This window comes from Anolis carolinensis, unplaced genomic scaffold (genome assembly GCF_035594765.1).
Source record: "Anolis carolinensis isolate JA03-04 unplaced genomic scaffold, rAnoCar3.1.pri scaffold_11, whole genome shotgun sequence".
Classification (NCBI taxonomy): domain Eukaryota; kingdom Metazoa; phylum Chordata; class Lepidosauria; order Squamata; family Dactyloidae; genus Anolis; species Anolis carolinensis.
Window position 1 is genome coordinate 22,742,031 of NW_026943822.1, and position 16,718 is coordinate 22,758,748.

Sequence of the window (16,718 nt, forward strand, 5' to 3'; positions counted from 1 at the left end):
AGTCATGCCATTGGCCACATGACCTTGGAGGTGTCTACGGACAACGCCGGCTCTTCGGCTTAGGAATGGAGATGAGCACCAACCCCCAGAGTCGGTCACGACTGGACTTAATGTCAAGGGAAACCTTTACCTTTTTAAGTTAGATATAACCACAAAACTCTTGTTTTAAGTCCCAAGATGATACCGTATATCCTCGAGTATAAGCCGATCCGAATATAAGCCGAGGCACCTAATTTTACCACAAAAACTGGGAAAACTTATTGACTCGAGTATAAGACAAGGGTGGGAAATGCAGCAGCTACGGGTCAATTTCAAAAATAAAATTGCATTATGTGAGGCATCAGTAGGTTAAATGTTTTTGAACATTTATATAAAACTGTAATTTAAGATAATAATAAGACTTTAATGAGATAAGACTGTCCAACTCTAAATACCTATATACTCAAGTATAAGCTGACCTGAATAGAAGCTGGCCAGGACCCTCACTCGAGTATAAGCCAAGGCCTGAAAAACTAAAAAAGGCCTGAAAAACTAGGCTTATACTCGAGTATATACAGTATATCTATTTGGTGGATCTTTACAGTTCAGAATGGATCCCTTGCTCCACTGATTTGGGAGCCTATCATCACCATAGCAGGTTGTATGACCAATGTCCCCAAATCAGCAAGGCTCAAGTGTCAGCAAGAAGGACACTCATGTCTTTTTGAGATGTCTGGGATTCATTCTTGTGATGGATGCCCATCTTGTAGGGGAACAGCAAAGCTAAGCGTGGCCAATCCATCACCCAAATGCCAATTTTGTTTTGAAATGAAGGACGTTGAGAAGACAGAAACGCATCACCTTGTCCTTCCTTCCCGTGACGAGTGGCTCTGTCTGCAGAGTGACCTTGCAAGGAGCATGTTGGATTGGATCTTCGTGTAGATACCTGCCTGTTTTGCTCCAAACATCAAGGGAAATCCTTACTTGTTTCTTTCTTGTGCATAGTTTGGGACTTCAGCACCCTGTTAAAGTTCAGTACCTTGGAGAGCTCCTTTGAAGCTCAAGCTTAAATACAGAATTCGCTGCTTGGGAGCCACCAACTGGCAATGCTATTTGTTTGGACCACGACTCTCACAGTTCTATAAACCACATGCTTTCCTAGACTCTGGTTGCAGAATTATGAGAAGAGGAGGAGACAAAGAAATTGTATTATTTTCTGGTGACTCTGTCTCAATTTTTTCTCTCTATTAGGCTTGTGCAATTCAGCTGGAGAGTGATCCGTTTTTGGTATCCAAATTTTATTGAGAACCCAGATCTGTTTTCAGGAGACTCCCGAAAATCGGCTAATGGAAAATGCATGGTGCCAAATAAATAAATGCGTGGCGAATGTGTGGTGCCAAATAAAGAAGGAGGAGCCACGGTCGATTGCCACGTGGTCCCATAACAGGTGAAAAAGTGTGATTGCTAAGCCCTTACCGTGACAACCATCCGGCCAAGCCGAACAAGCCAGATTGGCTGAAGGGAACTGACCACTCCGAATCTATGCACAAGCCTACTCTCTATATATTTATACCTTCACTTTGTTGTGACTCAGCCTTTGTGTGACTCTGATGAAGATTCTGGGACGCTGGTTCAAGATGATGGGATTCAGGTTCAGGATGAGTTTCAAGATGACTCTGATGGGAATTGTGGGATTCAGGTGCAGAGTTTTCCTGCTGTGGGAGATGAGGAGCAGGGAGGCTTTCCCACGGGAAGAAATGATGTTGTTACTGATGATGGTTTTCAGGTGCAAGAAGCAGAAAAGGAGAATAGCTCCCAGCCTCAGCCTGATAACACTAACAAGCCCTGTGGCCTTGAAAACGATAAGGCCGCGTCTCTAGATTGGGCTTGTCATTTGGAATTTCGGGGATTGCGCAGAAGTCTCAGATTAGCAAATAAGAAGGAGGACAAAGGCCAAAGAAATGCCTTCATGGTATGCTATTAAAACAGTCTGCTGAGAGGGAAATCTTCGTCAAAGCAATTCCTCACTTGAATCAAGAACTAAGTCTGCTTTCCTGTATTATCTTATAGCCTGGATGTATCCTCGTTTCTGGGACTTTGGTTTTGTTTTAAGGACCTTGCTTCATGCCTAATGTTTCCATGGATTTGTTTTTACAACCTTGTTTTTGTAACTATCTTTTGGAACTGAACTTTTACCTTTTATGAACTATCTTTTCCTTATTTTCTAACCTATATATATATAAAAGGGTAGTGAAATTTCGGCCTCAGACAAAAACAACAAAACTACACATCTCAGAAATACTAAACTTGGCAGCACAACCCCTCATCCATGCCTCTACGTTCATACAACAAAAAGAAAAGAAAAATAAAGTTCTAATTAGAGGGAGAGGAATAATTGTTTTTATCCCATTGCTGCCAATTAGAAGGCTAAGCTCTGCCCACTTGGTCTCCTAGCAACCTACTCAGCCCAACAGATGGCCACCCAGCCTCTCAATAATAATAACAATAATGATAATAATTAATAATACAATCCTAAGGTTAGCAGATACCCCTAAGAATCATCCAGTTCAACTTCCTTATATCATGCAGGAGGACACAATCCAACCACTCCTCACAGATGGCCATCCAATATCTGCACAATAATAATACACATTGAATCATAGCATCAGACAGGAGACACCCCTAAAGGCCGTCCAGTCCAACCCAATTCTGCCATGCAGGACACAATCCAAGCACTCCCAAATGATTCATTGGAACTTATGCCTCAAGTACCACCTCCCTGCAGTAAAGAACTGGTGGGATCACAAACCTGCAGAAGTATTGGAAAATGAGCACGCAAAGATACTGTGGGACTTCCGAATCCAGACTGACAAAGTTCTGGAACACAACACACCAGACATCACAGTTGTGGAAAAGAACAAGGTTTGGATCATTGATGTTGCCATCCCAGGTGACAGTCGCATTGATGAAAAACAACAGGAAAAACTCAGCCACTATCAGGACCTCAAGATTGAACTTCAAAGACTCTGGCAGAAACCAGTACAGGTGGTCCCGGTGGTGATGGGCACACTGGATGCCGTGCCAAAAGATCTCAGCCGGCATTTGGAAACAATAGACATTGACAAAATTACGATCTGCCAACTGCAAAAGGCCACCCTACTGGGATCTGCGCGCATCATCCGAAAATACATCACACAGTCCTAGACACTTGGGAAGTGTTCGACTTGTGGTTTTGTGAAACGAAATCCAGCATATCTATCTTGTTTGCTGTGTCATACAACATCGTTGTGTCAATAATAATAATAATAATAACAACAACATCATCATACAATCCTAAGGTTTGGAGTGACCCCTAAGGATCATCCAGATCAACTTCCTTCTACCACGCAGGAGGACACAATCCAAGCACTCCTGACAGATGGCCATCCAGCCTCAACAAGTTCTCACCAACACCACCAGACAACGCCACAGCAACGCGTGGCTGGGCACAGCTAGTAAACTACAAAAGACTACGATCTGTGTGCAGCCTGGTGTCTTTAGCAAGGTGAAGCTAACCTGAGGGCGACACACTTCTTCCACTAAGCTGGGCTGATACATCTCTTTATAGAATCATAGAATCATAGAATAGTAGAGTTGGAAGAGACCTCATGGGCCATCCAGTCCAACCCCCTGCCAAGAAGCAGGAAATCGCATTCAAAGCACCCCCGACAGATGGCCATCCAGCCTCTGCTTAAAAGCCTCCAAAGAAGGAGCCTCCACCACAGTCCAGGGCAGAGAGTTCCACTGTCGAACAGCCTTTCTCACAGTGAGGAAGTTCTTCCTGATGTTCAAGTGGAATCTCCTTTCCTGTAGTTTGAAGCCATTGTTCTGCGTCCTAGTCTGCAGGGCAGCAGAAAACAAGCTTGCTCCCTCCTCCCTATGACTTCCCTTCACGTATTTGTACATGGCTATCATGTCTCCTCTCAGCCTTCTCTTTTGCAGGCTAAACATGCCCAGCTCTTTAAGCCGCTCCTCATAGGGCTTGTTCTCCAGACCCTTCATCATTTTAGTCGCCCTCCTCTGGACGCTTTCCAGCTTGTCAACATCTCCCTTCAATTGTGGTGCCCAGAATTGGACACAGTGTGATTCCAGGTGTGGTCTGACCAAGGCAGAATATGTTTCCGTAAACTCGAAGTGGGCAACAAACTGGGTTCTTTCACCCTCCCCATCGAAGAGGATTGATTTCTCCATACATTTGGAGTCCCCACAAGGAGGTTTCTGACCTCCCACTCGTTTAAATAACCTTTGCAAGGACACTGGAGCAAGCCACGGCACTGAATGTTAGAGAAAAGGCAGTGCCACCACTCGCCGCCTCATGCTCTGGTGGTCGCTAATAACTTTACCTCTCTGGTGCTATTTCCAGGCGAGATAAAGCCTCCATTGTCTGATGAGCCAGAACAGCAATATCCGATGGCGCGTCTTCCTTTTCTCTCCCTCCCTCCGCTTTCCTCTTGCTCTCCCTGCAAGCTGTTTAACCCTGAAATCCAATTACTGCTCATTACTCGGTGGAACTTTTCTTCTTATCAAGTGGACACCTTGCCGGGCGGCTGGGCGCTCACTCCTCGGTGCTAATGGAGCCGCAAATTGCTGTAAAAGGACTAATAGGTGTGAACTTTGGCTTTGTCGGTGCACCGTTGTTTCTGGGATTTAAGAGGAACCTCGTTTTGTCATTTAGGTTCCTCGAGTGAGAGGCAGGAGGGCCATTCTGGATGGCCTTTTGCAATGAATGAGTGTCATCAAGACAGAAAAATGAGAGAAAGAGGCCTGGAATAATGAAGGGCTTTCTTGAGAGAGTCAAACATTGATTTACCCCCTGCCCACCCTTGAGATACCGTATATACTCGAGTATAAGCCGACCCGAATATAAGCCAAGGCACCTAATTTAACCTAATTTTACCACAAAAAAACTGGGAAAACATTGACTCAAGTATAAGCCAAAAGTGGTAAATTTTAGAAATAAAAATAGAGACCAATAAAATTACATTAATTGAGGCATCAGTAGTTCAATTTTTTCTTGCATGTTTACATAAAACTGTAGAGAAGGAGATACACATACACGAACAAAGGCAATCGGATGATGTGTGCAGATCCCAGTCGGGTGGCCTTTTGCAGTTGGCAGATCGTAATTTTGTCAACGTTTATTGTTTCCAAATGCCGGCTGAGATCTTTTGGCATGGCACCCAGTGTGCCCATCACCACCGAGACCACCTGCACTGGTTTCTGCCAGAGTCTTTGCAGTTCCATCTTGAGGTCCTGATAGCGGCTGAGTTTTTCCTGTTGTTTTTCGTCAATGCGACTGTCACTTGGGATGGCAACATCAATGATCTAAACATTATTATTATTATTATTATTATTATTGCTCGGTGACCAACTATAGTCCGGCCCTCCCAACGGCCTAAGGGATTGTGAACTGGCCCCCAGTTTTAAAAGTTTGGGGATCCCTGGCGTAGATGAACCTCCAGACCTTTTCCTTCCTCTGTCCCTTCCTCTTCTTCTTTCCCTCCCTCTTTTCTTTTCCACTTCCTCCACTTGCCTCTTTTTTTCTCTTTCCCCGACATTGCTTTCCCCTTCAAAGATGAAAAAAAAAAGAATATCTGGAAGTAATTTTCTTATCTCTCAGATCGAATGAGGCTGGTGGGGAGGGAAGGGAACCAAGGGGAGTTGGCGTGGATGCAAAAGAGATTATTATTATTTTTTTAGTGCTGTCTTGCCTAGAAAGGAGGCTTGGGGACCGAAAAGTGGACTAGAAGCCAATGTTGCCCCTTGGCTCCCTGGCTCACTGGCCTCAAAGTCCTTTGTGTATTGCAGAGAGGCCAATGGGGTTAATTTGCAAGACAAGCCTCGGCCCCAAAGATAGAGTCACCGGGAGAGAAGAAAGCAGCCTCGGATGCTTCAGGAAGTAATTTGCTCTGGCACTTTTTTATAAGTGTGAATTGATTTTTCCTGTGCTCTGTCAGGCTGAATTATGGACGGCGGAAAGCAAAGCCAGGGGTAATAGTGTCATAATGTATGCAGTGTCTATGAGAGAGAGACAGTGCCGAATAAATACATTTGGACTCCACTTTGACCGCCAAGACTCAATGCGATAGAATCCTGGGAGTTGTAGTTCGACATGGTCTTTGGCCTTCTCTGCCAGGATTTTGTGGCAGTTCGAGTGGTACGGTTTCTTTCAACGTAACCTGTGATTTGGCACCATTACGAGGTGGACGATTTTCAGGAGTTTGCCTGGGTGCAATTTCAGCTTGCAAAGCTTTGTCCAAGCGCATATACAGTAGAGTCTCACTTATCCAACATAAACGGGCCGGCAGAATGTTGGATAAGAGAATATGTTGGATAATAAGGCGAGATTAAGGAAAAACCTATTAAACATCAAGTTAGGTTATGATTTTACAAATGAAGCACCAAAACATCATGTTAGACAACAAATTTTACAGAAAAAGTAGTTCATTACACATTAATGCTATGTAGTAATTACTGTATTTACGAATTTAGCGCCAAAATATCATGATATATTGGAAACATTGACTACAAAAATGCGTTGGATAATCCAGAATGTTGGATAAGCGAGTGTTGGATAAGTGAGACTCTACTGTATATATATATATATCTATATATATAAAAAGGTAATGAAATTTCGGCCTAGGACAAAACAACAAAACTACACATCCCAGAAACACTAAACTTGGCAGCACAACCCGTCATCCATGCCTCTAGGTTCATACAACAAAAAGAAAAGAAAAATAAAGTCCTAATTAGAGGGAGAGGAATAATTGTTTTTATCCAATTGCTGCCAGTTAGAAGGCTAAGCTCAGCCCACTTGGTCTCCTAGCAACCCACTCAGCCCAAGGAATAGGCAGAGTTAGGCCTCACTTAGGCCTCTTCCACACTGCCTATAAAATACAGATTATATGATTTTAACTGGATTATATGGCAGGGTAAACTCAAGGCCCTTCCACACAGCTATATAACCCATTTATAATCTTATATTATCTGCTTTGAACTGGATTATCTTTACTCCACACTGCCATATAATCCACTTCAGTGTGCAGTTGGACACAACTGGACTTAATGTCAGGAGAAAACCTTTACCCTTTACCTTAACTACCACCAATTCCTCAATACTTTATTTCCCATACCACTAGACTTCGCCACAGCAACGCGTGGCCGGGCACAGCTAATATATATATATATATATATATATATATATATATATATATGAATCAATTTGGTGCGTTTGAAAAGAAAGCATCGCTTGCAAATTGATTGCAGCCTGAAGAAACCTTTCTTTTTACAAAAGGAAATCCTAGCAAACTGGAATTCTTGCTTTTGGAGGAAACCTTTGACCAGTTTTGTGGTTATTTGTGATGAGATCCAGGATAGGAACATGGACCACAACTCCCAGTGTCCGTCACAATTCAGTCATGATATGAATCAATACCAGCTGATTTGCATTCACCTTTTTGTTCTCATCCCAATACTGAACTTTCAAGTCATCTTGGCCCAAAGTTTAGAAGCCAACCTTTCATCCTTGTCTTCACTTTCACTGTAGTTTCTCTTCTCTCCCCAAAGCGTTGTATTGAGTCTCAGTTGATAGACACTCTTTGCTGGGGTTAAACGCAGTTCAGAGACAGCCGCGTTGCTCCAGGCAAAGCGGAGTCAGGTAACCCAAGCGTTCTGCCTTGTCTTCCTGGTGTTCATTCAATTAGTTCAATGATTCAGCATGGTTTTTAATGAACTCGTCCAAATCAGAGCGATCCGTGCAAATTGAGGCAGGTCAACGTTATCAAAAGAGCCGTTGTCACAAGAGTCGTCGGGTATTCAAGGAGGCATCAAGGGTTTTCAACCTTGTGATGGAGTTTTGTTGCTATCTCCTGAATTGTGCAGTAGCCATGGACCTCCAAGTCAATCTGAACTCAGAGTTTGACATTAAGGCTCCTTCACCATGTTGGCTCTTTGTTCCAGACCTTTATAGGTTGGACAGGTCACTTTGGAGGACAACCTGTGGTTGTCAGATGCTGCAACAACCCACAACTGTGAAGATGAACATGAATTGTGGGTTTTCCTAATTCCTGGACGCTGAAATAACCTACCAAATCCCACTCATTTTGTAATCTTCTGCATTGAGGCCAACTTCTCTGCCCTATATGAAATGTTGGGGATTCCTGCTGACAATGGAGGATGGATGAGCTCTCCATTTATTTATTTATTTATTTATTTTATTTACAGTATTTATATTCCGCCCTTCTTTCTCACCCCGAAGGGGACTCAGGGCGGATTACAATGAACACATATATGGCAAACATTCGATGCCAACAGACAAACAACATACATTAGACAGACTCAGAGGCATTTTTAACATTTTTCCAGCTTCACGATTCCGGCCACAGGGGGAGCTGTTGCTTCACCAGTGTGATGTCTCATGGGCCTTGTAGTTCCGTTCCTAGTACTATTGTGGCAGACGAAGAGGAAAACATGGGATTTACACCGTTTCAGCCAGAAACGGAGCCCTTGCACCTGCAGGATGTTTGCCCTCAAGAAGTTAGCCAAACAAGCCTTGGGCAGAATTCTCCCCCGTTTTCTCGAAAGGATAATTATAATAAAGATAGAGGCGCTAGGGAGGCGAAGCGCCAAAGCGCCAGAATCGCAGCCAAACAGTTAGCTGATTAGGTCTGCTTCCCTTGGGAAATTCTAAGGAGTTATGCATCTGGACAGAGATGAGTTTCACTTCTAGTTCTCCAGGGAAAGTGTTCTTCTGGTGGGAAACAAGATCCTATATAGGGTTTTGCCCGCAAGGGGAACCTTGCGGAGTCTATTCGTCAGCTTGAGGAGTGAGATCGTGTGTAGACTTCGTACTCCAGTTCCCTGTTTCCCGGATCAAGTTTCCAGCCCTGCCTTGTTCCACGGACTTCTATGGACTCAGTTCTTGTTTCATGTTTGCCTTGTTTCAAGTTTGATCTTGCCAAGTTTCAAGTCTTGCCTTGCCTTGCGTTTTAACCACGGACCTTGCTTCCTAGATTCAAGCCTTGTTTTCCAGTTTCCTTCGGATTTACCTTAAGCCTCGAAAAACTATGGACAGTTCCCCACACTATTGCTTGCCAAATAGTGTGTGTTTCGGTCAAGTGGATTATAACTTTGGACTCTAATATCACATATTGGACATTGTTTTCCTGGACTATTTTTGACCTTTCCTGAAAGGTCTACTTCTGAACTATATTCTACACTTGTTTTTATTGACTTTATATATTTCCTTAATAAAGATATTAGATAGATTCTGGTCTCTGCGCATGGTTATTGGTGTTCTGCAGCCTGGGTCCTGACAACCGTCCAGTATTAGGTCCCACACTCTCCAAACAATGCCATATTGTGCTTCCCTTCAAAGTCTAAGCTGTCAGGTCCAATGAGAAGATATACTGTATATACTTGAGTATAAGCCTAGTTTTTCAGCCCTTTTTTTAAGACTGAAAAAGCCCCCCTCGGCTTATACTCGGGTGAGGGTCCTGGTTGGCTTGTATTTGGGTCAGCTTATACTTGAGAATATATGGTACATTTATTATTTTTCTCTATTATTATTGGTATTATTACATTTATTATTTTTTCTATTATTGTTGCTACTATTAAATTTAGTTTTATTTTATTACTATTAATAATACATTTATTATTTCACTCTGATCTTATTATTATTATTATATTTATTATTTTACTCTATTTATTACTACAGTAGAGTCTCACTTATCCAACGTAAACGGGCCGGCAGAACGTTGGATAAGCAAATATGTTGGATAATAAAGAGAGATTAAGGAAAAGCCTATGAAACATCAAATTAGGTTATGATTTTACAAATTAAGCACCAAAACATCATGTTAGACAACAAATTTGGCAGAAAAAGTAGTTCAATACGCAGTAATGCTATGTAGTAATTACTGTATTTATGAATTTAGTCCCAAAATATCACAATATATTGAAAACATTGACTCCAAAAATGCGTTGGATAATCCAGAACGTTGGATAAGTGAGTGTTGGATAAGTGAGACTCTACTGTATTAGGTCCCACACTCCCTAAACAATGCCATTTTGTGCTTTCCTTCAAAGTCTAGGCTGTCCGGTCAAATGAGAAGATATAACTGGAATTCCCTCACCAGTAGGAAAGTATGAGATGGTGGAGGAATCCTAACTACTCCAGATCTTGGCATCAAAGGCCAAAATGACCAAACTTCACTTCTCTAATATGCCAATTCAGTGAATTGTATCCCAATCTAGTCCTACTTAGAGTAGACTAAAGATCGATGCAGCTGCACCAGGGCCAGCTTTTTCTTTATGGACCACATCTCACATTGGTCCTATTTGCAATCCTGAGCTAATATAATGGTTGGAGGGGTGCTGGGTATCCGGAGATGAAAGACAACAACCGGCTTGATTTGGACACAGTTTCAACTTGTTTGGGTTGGGTTTTCAGGTCAAAATTCCTAGACCTTGCCCTTTACTAATATGGGGCTCGAGAGGGTGCTTTCATGACTTGCAATGCTGAAGTTTGGGGCGCCATTTGGGTATCTCCATAGCTAAACAGGAGTGGTTGAAACTGAAGATCCGTTGTTTTGAAGAGGCCGGCTCAAAACGCAACTAAATCCAGAGCCAACCTATTCGGGGAAGCATAGATGTACAAAAGTGACCACATGTGGAGGAAGCATTTATTATTTATTTATTTATTTACAGCATTTATATTCCGCCCTTCTCACCCCAAAGGGGACTCAGGGCCGATCACATTACACATATAGGCAAATATTCAATGCCTTTTAACATAGAACAAAGACAAGACAAACACAGGCTCCGAGTGGGCCTCGAACTCATGACCTCCTGGTCAGAGTGATTCATTGCAGCTGGTTGCAGCTGGCTTGCTCTCCAGCCTGCGCCACAGCCCGGGCCCAATGGGATGTGGATTGGCCACATTCATGTCTTTGGCTCTGAAAAGGAATGTAGTAACAACGGGGCGGAACGAGAGAGATTTCCTGAATGTATCCGAATACCAACACAACTGGATTTTGCTTCTGTCCCCCTTTTATGACTGTGTTTTGATGGGAAAGGAGTACAAAGAGGATATTTTTGCTTTCTGACAATAGGCTGCCGTGCCTCCGCACCTTGATCTGCAACTGCCTCCGTCGTTTCAAAACACGAAGCATCGCCGAGAAATTTACAGGCTCTGACAGGGAAAGAAAGATACAGGTTAAAGCTCTCGGCTGCTCACATTGTCAGCGTTGGCCTACAGCGAAACGCGTTAGCACGCACCAAGGTGGGAGAGTGACAACTCCGTCAGCAAAGTGCCGTCGAGTGAGATCCAGTTCATCTTGAAAAAAACCAAATGCGTTGAAACTATGATGTGCAAAGACTGCTGAAGGTATGATGGTGACATGTCACACCAAACTTTGGGGCTGTTTTCAGGCATTTGCCACCATCCTCATAAGCTTGAATCCCAGTGTTTTGGATTCTGGTGCACTGTTGGTTCAGTTGGACTACAACAACAACAACAACAACAACAACAACAACAACTTTCTTTTCTTGCACAGTCTGCATTTTGGGTCATCAGCTGATTTTTCGATCTTGGCCTTGATTGCCTTTGTCCTGATGTCTTGCTCCTGGGCTGCAAGGATCAGGCCTTCTGTCTCCTTCTTCAGGGTCCCATTCGTGAGCCAGAGCCAGGTCTTCTCCTTATCAGCTTTTCCTTCAGTTTTGTCAATTTCAACTTTCCATGCAATGTTTTGTTGTGCCAGCTGTCAGCTCTAGTTTGTAGTGCGGTTTTCTTGTACTGGTTTTTTGTCTGCTGTGCTTTGAGGAGTTTCTGATTTTTGACTTCAATCAAAGCAGATTCTTCACTTTGCTTTACATATTCTGCCGGGGCATGTTCTTCTTCTTTGACTGCTTGTTTTACTTGTAAGAGTCCTCTGCCCCCTGATCTTCTAGGCAGATAGAGCCGGTCAACATCACTGCGAGGGTGCAGTGAATGATGAATGGTCATGAGGTCATGATGAATGGTCATGACGAAACCATTGATCATATCCTCAGCTGCTGTAAGAAAATCGCACAGACAGACTACAAACAGAGGCACAACTATGTGGCCCAAATTATTCATTGGAACGTATGCCTCAAGTACCACCTCCCAGCAGCAAAGAACTGGTGGGATCACAAGCCTGCAAAAGTATTGGAAAATGAGCACACAAAGATACTGCGGGACTTCCGAATCCAGACTGACAAAGTTCTGGAACACAACACACCAGACATCACAGTTGTGGAAAAGAAAAAGACTGTCATCCCAGGTGACAGTCGCATTGACAAAAAACAACAGGAAAAACTCAGCCACTATCAGGAACTCAAGATTGAATTTCAAAGACTCTGACAGAAACCAGTGCAGGTGGTCCCGGTGGTGATGGGCACACTGGGTGCCGTGCCAAAAGATCTCAGCCAACATTTGGAAACAATAGACATTGACAAAATTACGATCTGCCAACTGCAAAAGGCCACCCTACTGGGATCTGTACACATCATCTGAAAATACATCACACAGTCCTAGACACTTGGGAAGTGTTCGACTTGTGATTTTGTGATACGAAATCCAGCATATCTATCTTGTTTGCTGTGTCATACAATAATAACAACAACTTTATTTTTATACTCTACCTCTGTCTCCCCAAAGTGAACTCAGGGCGGCTTACATGGGGCCAAGCCCGAATAAAAACAATAGCAATATAAAACACAACAATAGACAAGAGACATGCACAATTATAAAAATTTAAACATTACCCAATAAAAATAAATGACAAAAACTAATAAAAACATGGATTAAAACAGAGAGGTTGTAAAAGTAGACTGGGTAAAGTGCACCATGTAAATATTGTAGACACGAAGTGAGTGATAAAGTGCTGCAAATTCTTGGAAGTGCAAATTGGGATGGGAGTAGACTCTGTGTCTATATCAAGTTGAGTGCAAACCGGTACAAAAATGGTCACAGATACAGGATTGTTATGATTCTCGTCATGTCCTTGAAATTATGGGAGATATAGTTCCATCTATTCAGAGAGCACTCAGATGGGGAAAGCTGATTATATTCATCTTCCATGAGGAGACATGATAGCCATGTATAAATATTAGGCATGTCAGATCGATGAAAAAAATGTTTCAATTCTCATTTCTAAAGTAGGGGGCGCTGGCGCTTCGATATAGAAAGTATTTCCGATTTTTTCACCCAAAAATTGCGGATATTTCCGAAAATTCGTAATGATTCTAAATGTTTCTAAAATGGCGGATGCGCATGCGCAATCGCTACACACTGGGCTTGTATGGCAATTTTCCATGTGGACGCAGAGGACGTTAGCCCCCACCTTTGCGTCCATCGTGGAAGCTTCTGATTGGCCGGGGAGCGGTAGCCATGTTAGCCTGCGCTAAGCTCCCATTCAAGGTAGGTTGCAGAAACAAATTATTTTTAAAAAATATTTTTTAAAATATATTTTTTAAAAAATTGGGGGGGGGGGGGAATTAACAAAATATTAAGAGACAATTAGAGAATGGGCCAACAATGGTTCGAATTACATTGCTGGTTGCGCTGTGAAACAATGTCTCGGAATGCGTATCAAAAAGCGAGAACAATCCGAAATAATTCCGATATACGATTCAAAACGATTTTTTGGACATGTCTAATAAATATGTGAGGGGAAGTCATAGGGAAACATTTCTAATCCAGCAAAAAAGAGAATGAAATCGTGCAGACGAGGAAAAGACACCCCAAACGGTGCCCCAGTTCTGGAAAGGGAGGACTTTCTTTCTCTGCAAATGTGAAAGGAAACGGGGCCTTTTTAATAACAGAAGGAGATTAGTTGGAGCTGTTATCTCCCATCGCTCGGAGCGCTTCGGAGTGATCTGTATCCACCACACAATCTTGGCTTTTTGCGAGTTCAAAGGCAGCCCGGCTTCGGAGATTGCTTGCCGCTCGTCTCATTTCAAACAGTCTCACTTCAGATTTGTACGGGAGGAGTTGATATCACAATCTATCTGGCTTTGGTGGAGACATGGGGAGGTGGTAGGGAAGCTGTGGAACAACTGAAGAAGACTCATGGGCAGGCACAGACCAAAGCATGCGGATGATGGACATTGCGCTCTTTGAAATAGTTTTGGTTCAGATGCACAACAATGCAGTTCGATGCAACTATTGTCCGATGCAATGAATGCATAATGCCTCATGGAGAGATGCATGCCACACAAACCATGCATAAAATCTCAGTCAGAATCTACACTGACTCTCTTATATACAATAGAGTCTCGCTTATCTAACCTCCACTCATCCAGCGTTCTGGATTATCCAACGCAGTCTGCCTTTTAGAAGTCAATGTTTTCAATACATTGTGTAAATGTATTAAATATAGTAATTACTATTTAATTTAATTATTGATTTGCAGTATTTATATTTCTCTCACCCCGAAGGGGACTCAGGGCAGATCACAATGTACATATACATGGCAAACATTCAATGCCATTAGATAAACAACATAGAGACAGAGACAGAGACAAAGACACAGAGGCAATTTAACATTTTCCAGCTTCTGGCTTCCTGAGCGTACGCTCGATTCTGGCCACAGACAGAACTGTTGCTTCATTTTTTTTTCTTCGTGTCAGGAGCGACTTGAGAAACTGCAAGTTGCTTCTGGTGTGAGAGAATTAGCCGTTTTCGAGGACATTGCCCAGGGGATGTCCGGATGTTTTGATGTTTTTACCATCCTTGTGGGAGGCTTCTCTCGTCCCCGCATGGAGCTGGAGCTGATAGAGGGAGCTCATCCGCGCTCTCCCCGGGTGGGATTCGAACCTGGCAGCCTTCAAGATAAGTAACCCAACCTTCAAGTTACAAGACTTTATTCTTCTGCATGCTGCTGGATGGTTTTTATGGTGCCATAAATTAGTTAAATTAGCCTCCCTGCATGAGTGGTACCTATATTTCCTACTTGACAGATGCAACTATCTTTCGGGTTGCTTAGGTCAACAACAAGCTGGGCTATTTTCATAGTCGGGCACTCAATCCGACCTGGGCTGGTTCGAACTCATGACCTTTCAGTCAGTAGTGATTTATTGTAGCTGCACCACAGCCCAGCCTACATAACGTTACTGTGTATTGAAGTACTTTTTCTGTCGATTGGTTGTAAAACATGATGTTTTGGTGCTTAATTTGTAAAATCATAACATAATTTGACATTTAAATAGGTTTTTCCTTAATCCCTCCTTATTATCCAACGTTCTGCTGGCCTGTTTATGTTGGATAAGCGAGACTGTAGTATATAGGGTCCCAGCTCCCTGCATTCCTCCAAATGTGATCACCAGATTCCACATTGGGAGTGAAGTAGGCCCAACCTTGTTTAGTCCTTGGATGGGAAGCAGCCAACAAACACGAGGCTGTATTTCGGAGGAAGTAACTGGCAAAGCATCATGCCTAAGAAAACCCTACGAAATTAATGGGGTCACCAAAAGACTGCAGGTAATTGAAGGCGCACAGACACATGTACACATTCGGAGCGTTTAATACCCCAGAGAACGGAGCGAAGAAACAGCCGGCGACAAGCGGCTTCGCTGTGGTGCAGCCGTGCGTAAATCATGCCGTAATGATGGGGGTTCTTCGTGTTCCCTTTAATCTCTCCCATCAGGTCCCCTTTTCTTCCTCTCGGCCCTCCTGCCACCTTTTCTTCCCGGCACAATGCGTTCCTACCCGCACTTTCTTCCTCCTCCTCCTTCTCAGAGGCCCCTTCTCATTTGTTAAACCTCAGGTTTGGGTTTAAAGGCGCCTGGGTGCGCAGCTTTTGAAGTCGACACAATCATCCTGCCTCTCCGCTTGGCTGCTCTGACTCATTGAGTTTGCATATAAATTGGGATAGAAAGGAAAGGGAAGGGGGGCCAGGCAGGCGCGGAAGGAAGAGGGGCTGAGCCAGCTCCCCTTGGACCACCGCTGCAGGGATGGAGGAGGCCCAGGAAGAAGAAGAAGGCAGCCATAGGGATGAAGAGTGGGTCCCAGAGTGGGTTGCCTGCAATAGGGCAATGAGGGCCAGGAGGGGGGGGGGGGGCAAGGGCTGCAGCAAAGACACTGGTCTTGACAAATCTCTCCAAAGCCAGGCCGTTGCTCCTTCATCTTTGTAAACACATATATTTGTTATACATGCGAGGGCTATCCACAAAGTAGGTTACGTTTTGGAATTAAAAATGAACAAAGTATAGGAGAAAACATTTACCATATGCTCAAATACCACTTCTCAACATAGCCACCATTCAAATCTAGGCACTTCTCATAGCGATGAATAAGCTTGGCAACTCCTTCCCCACAAAACTCTGCCGCTTGCGTCCTCAACCAGCCGATCACTCCTTCCCGCAGCTGCGCATTGTCGCCAAAACACTGCGTTGAGGACGCAAGCGGCAGAGTTTTGTGGGGAAGTTTTGTCCTCAACCAGCCGGTCAGCCCTTCCCACAGCTGCGCATTGTCACCAAAACACTGCGTTGAGGACGCAAGCGGCAGAGTTTTGTGGGGAAGTTTTGTCTTCAACCAGCCGGTCAGCCCTTCCCACAGCTGCGCATTGTCACCAAAACACTGCGTTGAGGACGCAAGCGGCAGAGTTTTGTGGGGAAGTTTTGTCTTCAACCAGCCGGTCAGCCCTTCCCGCAGCTGCGCATTGTCACCAAAACAC